This window comes from Solanum stenotomum, chromosome 8 (assembly GCF_019186545.1).
Source record: "Solanum stenotomum isolate F172 chromosome 8, ASM1918654v1, whole genome shotgun sequence".
Classification (NCBI taxonomy): Eukaryota; Viridiplantae; Streptophyta; class Magnoliopsida; order Solanales; family Solanaceae; genus Solanum; species Solanum stenotomum.
Genome location: NC_064289.1, coordinates 51,634,446 through 51,641,451, shown reverse-complemented (window position 1 = coordinate 51,641,451; position 7,006 = coordinate 51,634,446).

The window sequence follows — 7,006 nt, the reverse complement described above, 5'->3', positions numbered from 1 at the left end:
TTACATTTTTAAATTATTGTTGTGATCAATTATGTATTGTATTTTATCTTGTATTTAAGTTATTATGTTATGTATTACTAGTATACGTACCCGCACGTCGCGCGGAAAAATTTATAATTATTTTTATTTCATAAAATATCAAATAGTTCAAATATTTTTACATATTTTTCCTTTATTACTTTTATGATGTTTTAATAAATTAAAAATTATTTTTTTCTCCATGTTAACAATTTATCAATGCTTACTTTCCACATGAAATATTAAATATCATAAGTTTAAATGACATGTTGATTCATTTTACATATGTCTTTTTTCAAATTCATAAAAGTTCAAATATTTTTTAATGTCTTAAATTTGTGTAAAATTATAATTAAGAATAATTTAAAATACAGTGGATATAAAATATAATTTGATAACAATACAAACATGTACACAAAATTCAACACATAAAATTAATTTATATAAATTTCTTATTAATCATTAAATTAATTAAATATAAATAGTGAATATATATCTTTAAATTATTAATTCAGATTTGTAATTTTTCATAGAATAAAATAATAGTTTATATCTTTATCAATGATTAGATGTCGATGAAATAATGGGTAAATTACTTTTATGACTATTATAAGGTTTATCATTATTTTTAGTACTTATACTTATTATTTTAATACTATGTTTAATCTCTAGTTATTATTTTCTTTTTATTATTAGTTTTGGTTAACCATTGAAATATAATACTTACTACAATTTTATTAATGTAGAGACCCTAAGCACACACAATAATTCTTCTAATGTTCTACTCAATAATAATGATGAAAATAATTTATGATCCTTTTACACAAAAGGAATTTTTTAAAATTTGAATATATCTTATTCTTTTAAATTTGGTTTTTATATTATTGTTGTTGTTGTTGTTATTATTTGATATTGTTGTTGCTATATTACCACGTGAATTTTAAATAATTTTCTATATGATGTAATAGTTTTTAATTTTATAATACCGATAAATCTAGTCTTTTTAGTGTTGAAAGTGAAGTCTGATAGATATTTATTTTTAAAAACAATTACAAAACTCTTAATAACAAACTCATTTGTTACTTTTTTTTTTATATGAAATGAAAAATGCAACAAATAGAATGTAGTATCCTTTGAATAATTTATTTGAATATAATTCAATTTTTTTAATTCAAATGGAAATAATATTTATCATTTTATAATTGTAATAATTGAAATTACACATAATTCATAAATACAAATAAAGGAATGATGGTTCATTTCTAGTGCACTTTCTTTCAATTTTTTTTTATAGATCTTTAATTAATTACACTTACAAAAGGGTGAGAAGACAATTTTTTTCTTTGACAAATTTAGATTATATCATATAGTTCCACACTCAATCAAATGATTTAGAAAAAGATAGATTCTACTTAAACAATTTAACATGATAATATTAGTCTCAACATAAAACATACCCAAAGCAAAAGTGTGTTCATTAAAGTCTCTTTTTCATATAAAAAAAAATTAAGCTAATTTATACATATAAAATTTAATTGTGAATAGACCAAGAAATATTGAAGATGAACGAAATTACTACTGAATTAAAACAAATAATATAACTAAAAATATAAATGATTTTACAGAACTTAAATAAATTAAAATCAATTAATAGCCATAATATTTTTAATAAATAAAAAAATTGTTCTTTATACAATGTAAAAAAATAGTAGAGAAATTAAATATGCAAAGATTTATCTTCTCATGAGTTGTAGGAATAATTATAGCCTTAGATAATATTAGTCTATTGTTGAGAAATTTTTGCTTTGCACTAAAGAAAATATGGTTGAGGAATACGTTTAAATTTTGGGGAAATAAAGAAGTTAAGAAAGTGGTTGAGGAATTTTAGGGTAGTTGATAATTTTTGGAGTCTTTAATTCTTTTGATTGGTTTCTCTTTTAACTGACTCAGGTTTCTCTTTTAACGGACTCATTCATTACTTATTATTTTTTCAAGTTTCTTATTTTATATTTCTTTCTTTTTTTTTGTCAATTGGTATTTATTGAAAAAGTTTTTTTCAATTATAAGTTTAAAACAGTTTCATCTTAAATTCAAATAAATTTTAATTTATAATTTTTTATTATATATTGTAATTTCAAATTAGCTTAAAATTCTACTTCAACCCTCCTTCAAAATCAAAATGATCAAGTGTATTCCTACATTGTCACCTGGGTAACGGAAAATGCATTTTCCTATCCTTTGAATTATACTCAAATGGAATTATTTTTTTTGGCTAAAAAATTTCCTGATGTAAATAAACATGATTCAATTTTAGTTATATCCTCTTTTTGTGAGTTTGCATTTATCATTTTTAAATTTTAAAATACAAATTGAAAAACCGTTTTCATGGAAACTAACTAATTTGCAATTCAATTATATTATTATCCAAATTATTACTATATTATTATTATTATTATCATCATTATCATCATTATTATTATTACTATTATTACAATTACTATTATTATTATTATTATTATTATTATTATTATTATTGTTGTTGTTGTTGTTGTTGTTACTATTATTATTATTATTAGTTAACAATTTGCCTTTTACATTTAAACTATAAGAGGAAATTTTAAAATTCAAATTGGAAAACTGTAATAAAATTTTAATTTTAGGAGAGAAAAAAAAGAAACATAGAATTATTTAGTTTATTACTCTTTTTTATTTCTTTTTGGTTAATTTAAGAATCATGTTCAGACGATTTTTAAATTATTTAGAAACATAGAATTATTTAGTTGGTTACTTTTTTTTAAATTTTTTTTTGTTAATTTAAGAATCATGTTCAGAAGATTTTTAAATTATTTAGAAACATAGAATTATTTAGTTGGTTATTTTAAAAAAATTATTTTTGGTTAATTTAAGCTACAGATTTAAAAGATTTTTAAATTAATTTTTAAATTTTAAATTTGTTGAATTTTTATGGTGCTGACATGTGCACTTTTGACTTTTCCTATTATATATAAGAGAAGTAATATCAATTTTTTATTACTATTGTTTTAAAATAATAATATTGAATTATTATTATGTATAAATATAATGAAGAAAAAATAGTTCAATATTTTGGAACACTCATAACTAAACAACTGATTTGCATTTCAAAAGAAGTCATTTGACAATTCGTAAATCGTCTTCTCTAATTATTTGGCTTCATGTAAGTGTTTTGAATTATCATTTTTTAGATTTATATCTCACCTATATTTGAGGTAATGGGGACGTGGGTGAGGATTTGTGGGGGTATTAATTTAGATAGTAGAACCATTTTTTTAAAAAAATACATAAATTGAATGTTAAAAATATGTAAAAATTTAAATTGGTTATAATTTTTTCACGGTAACTTTTTATTTTTAATGTGAAATATATAAATATTTAAATTTAATTACTTAGAATAATATTTAGAGTAATCAATCCTATTTTGCTAATAATTAGTGAAAAAGTAACAAATGAATATTCTTTTTCTTTTAATTTGTATGACAAATTAACTACAATGATAATACTATCAAAAAATTAAAACAGTTTAAAGCACTAAAGCGGGAATTGTTTATGTTTTGCATCTCCGTTCACTTATTAAAGGAAGTTATTAAAGGAAGAAAAATTAGTATTTAAATATTTAATGTGTTACTTATTGTTCTTTTATTTAGTATTGTAATTGTAAATTAAAGACATTCACACTCCTTTGAAGTAGAATAATTAACTGTAAATTAACACTAAATGTACTTTTCCATGAACATCATAGTAATGACAAAGTATAAACCTCTTGACTTAATCAAATGATGTTTAATCCTATAGTAATATTTCCTCAGCAAACACAATTGCAATATTCAGTTGATGCTTAAAAATCTAACGCTTTTAGTAGAATGTTGCCCGTGAATATAATCACATGCAATCGGATGTACCTAACCTTCAACACAATAATCATGTAACTTAGCAGATTTTTATATCGCACTCGAATCAAACTCTGAACTTCAATAATAAATTTCCTCTAGGTTTTGTTGCTCCACATCTTTTGCCTTTAAATCACTATCATAATAAGGATAAATAAGCCCATTCAAACTAACAAATAATGAAGAATGAAAAGATTACATACATGAGAGTGAAAATGTAAAAAGTCATAAGAAAAAATAGAATGGTTCACTACCATAAACTTCTTTCACCATATATCGTAAATTTCTTCTTCTTCTTGCAAACCAAAACTGTTATATTTTGTGTTAGAGAAAAGATAAAAAATATTGCAAATTTATTAATTTTGATGTGGATACATTTGTTTGAATACGAATTTAAAGAATTAGTTTTCAGAGGGTGTGGAGTAGTAGTTTTAAGGTGGTGTTTTCAAATGATAAGGTTAGTTATTCTTTGAAATTCAAAATTTTAATTTTTTTTCAAAGTTGCAAACTGTTATGTTAAAAAACTGCATGTTTTAAATTTTAAAAATTTTAAAAAAGTGGAAGAAAACGGGATAATTGGTTTCAACCGTCCTTTTTTTTTTTTAATCTTTTTCTATTTTTTTATTTGACTTCTTAAAATGTAAAAAGTGTAGTAACTATTTTGAACAAAAAACGTAGTTGTAGTTTTTTCTTAAAACATTTTAAAATTTAACTAATTTTTAGATTTTAAATTTTATTTTTCAAATTTGTGGTGTTGACACGTAACACTTTTTTTCTTCCTATGATATATAGATAGATAAATAGAAAATAGATTTATTATTGATTATTTAAAAGTATATTTAGTTGCCATAGAATTAAATGGGTCTAAATATAAGTATTGACATGTGTCTATATATTTAATTAATTATTGATTAATTAACATTATTTAAAGCACATTTTTTATAGTTTATTTAAAATTTTGTGTCACTACCATAGAATTAATTGGGTCTAATAAATGGGTCTAATCGTAAATATTGATATGTATCTATATTTATTTAATTAATTATTGATTATTTAAAATTAATTAAATTTTAAATTATTAAAAATTTGTGGTGTTGACATGTGTTGTTCTAATTCTAATTATTGACACGTGTCTATATTTATTTAAGTAATTATTGATTATTAATTATTTAAAATTTTTGAAAATTTATGGTGTTGACATGTGTCATTTTTTCTTTTCCTTTTATATATAGATAGATATTTACTTTTATTTTTAAGTTGTATTTCAAAAACAGGAAAATTTTAAAATAGTTGGTTACCTTTTTTCTAATTTCTTTTTAGTTAATTTAAGATACATATTTAAAAGATTTTTAAATTATTTTTTGAATTTTAAAATTATAGAATTTGTGTAGTGCTGACATGTGGCACTTTTTACCTCTCCTATTATATATAGATAGATATTGTATTGTTATCTTGTATTTAAATTATTGTGTTATGTATTGTATTGCTATCTTGTATTTAAATTATTATGTTATGTATTGTATTGTTATCTTGTATTTAAATTATCATATCATGTATTGTATTTTTAAATTAATTTTTTTTCATCTTGCCATTTTAATTTTGCGTATTCTTTATGATTAAAATTAATAATAAAATAAAATTTTACTATTCACAAAAATTAGAAAAATAAATAAAATACTATTAATTTGAAATTAAAATAGTATATATTAAATAATATTTTTAAAAATATTATATTACATTTTAAAAGAATTTTTAATATTAGATATTTAATTAATGGAATTATATGTAAAATAATATGTTAATTAGAAAGTAAATAAAAATAATAATAAAATAATGAAAAAGTGAAATAGAGAGTGTGAATAGTAGTTCTCCAAATTTGGAGAACTACTATTCACCTCTCTAAATTTGAAGAATAGAGGGTGATATGGAGGTGGGTTGGAGTGCCCATTCTCTATTTTACTCTCCAAATATAGAGAATGAAGAGTAAAATAGAGGTGGGTTGGAGATGATCTCAAACACTTGGCAATAACATTTCTTTTACTTGACACTTGTCAAGAAGAAGACAACATCTTTTGGCCTATAAATAGGCATTAACTTTTACTCTAAAATACACAATTCACATATGCATGCTTTGTTGTTTCTCTCACACTCTCGTTCTCTCCTCTATTCTTTATCCTCTTCTAATTAAATTATTGACTTCTTATTATCCCCTAATAACTTGCTGATGATAATTAATTTGTTGATTCATGTATCCTCTATTTAAGATAGGAAATGCTTGTTTAATCCTGTGGAAACATTTTTGTCACCACCCAAAAATGGACATGATGGCACTCGTCTTAACCCATCAAGACAAGTCAGTCTAAAACTCAACCATTACAATAAAATGCAGAAATTTTTATAATAAACTCAAATATACCTCCAAAATCTGGTTGTCACGTATACAAGCCTCTAAAGTATTACAATTGAATCAAAAGAAAAAATACAAGTCTCATATGACATTGTTTTTAGAGTAGAACAAGATCATAAACAGGAGTAAGAAGGATCGTTGAGAAGACAACCAACTACCTCACAAATCTCCCAGAGGCCTTGGAAAAGAAGAGAATAACAAGTACCACAAAAATCCAGGCTCGTAACTTACAAAAATTTGTAGAAGCAAGGGGTGAGTACCAAACCACACGGTACTCATCAAGTAAACCTCTAAACACAAGTTAAGGGGATAGAATACAAGTACTTCTTACACCCCAACCGAACTTTCACAGCTACAATCTGTATAAAACCAGCCCAACCTAACAGTTCACAATTTACAAAGCACATAGCTCAACACAACACTCTAACAATTTCATATCCTCAACAACAACAACAGTTTCATATCCTCAACAACAACACTCTAACAATTGCCTACCTTCAACAACAAGCTCAATATTCATCAGTCTCAAGTTCCGTAGAAAGGCACTCACAAGATCAGCAACACACAAGATCAAGTTCACCAGTAATAAAGAAGTGCAATGTAATGAAATGCAATGTCAAGTATAGTGATGCATGTCTGACCTAATGATACACAC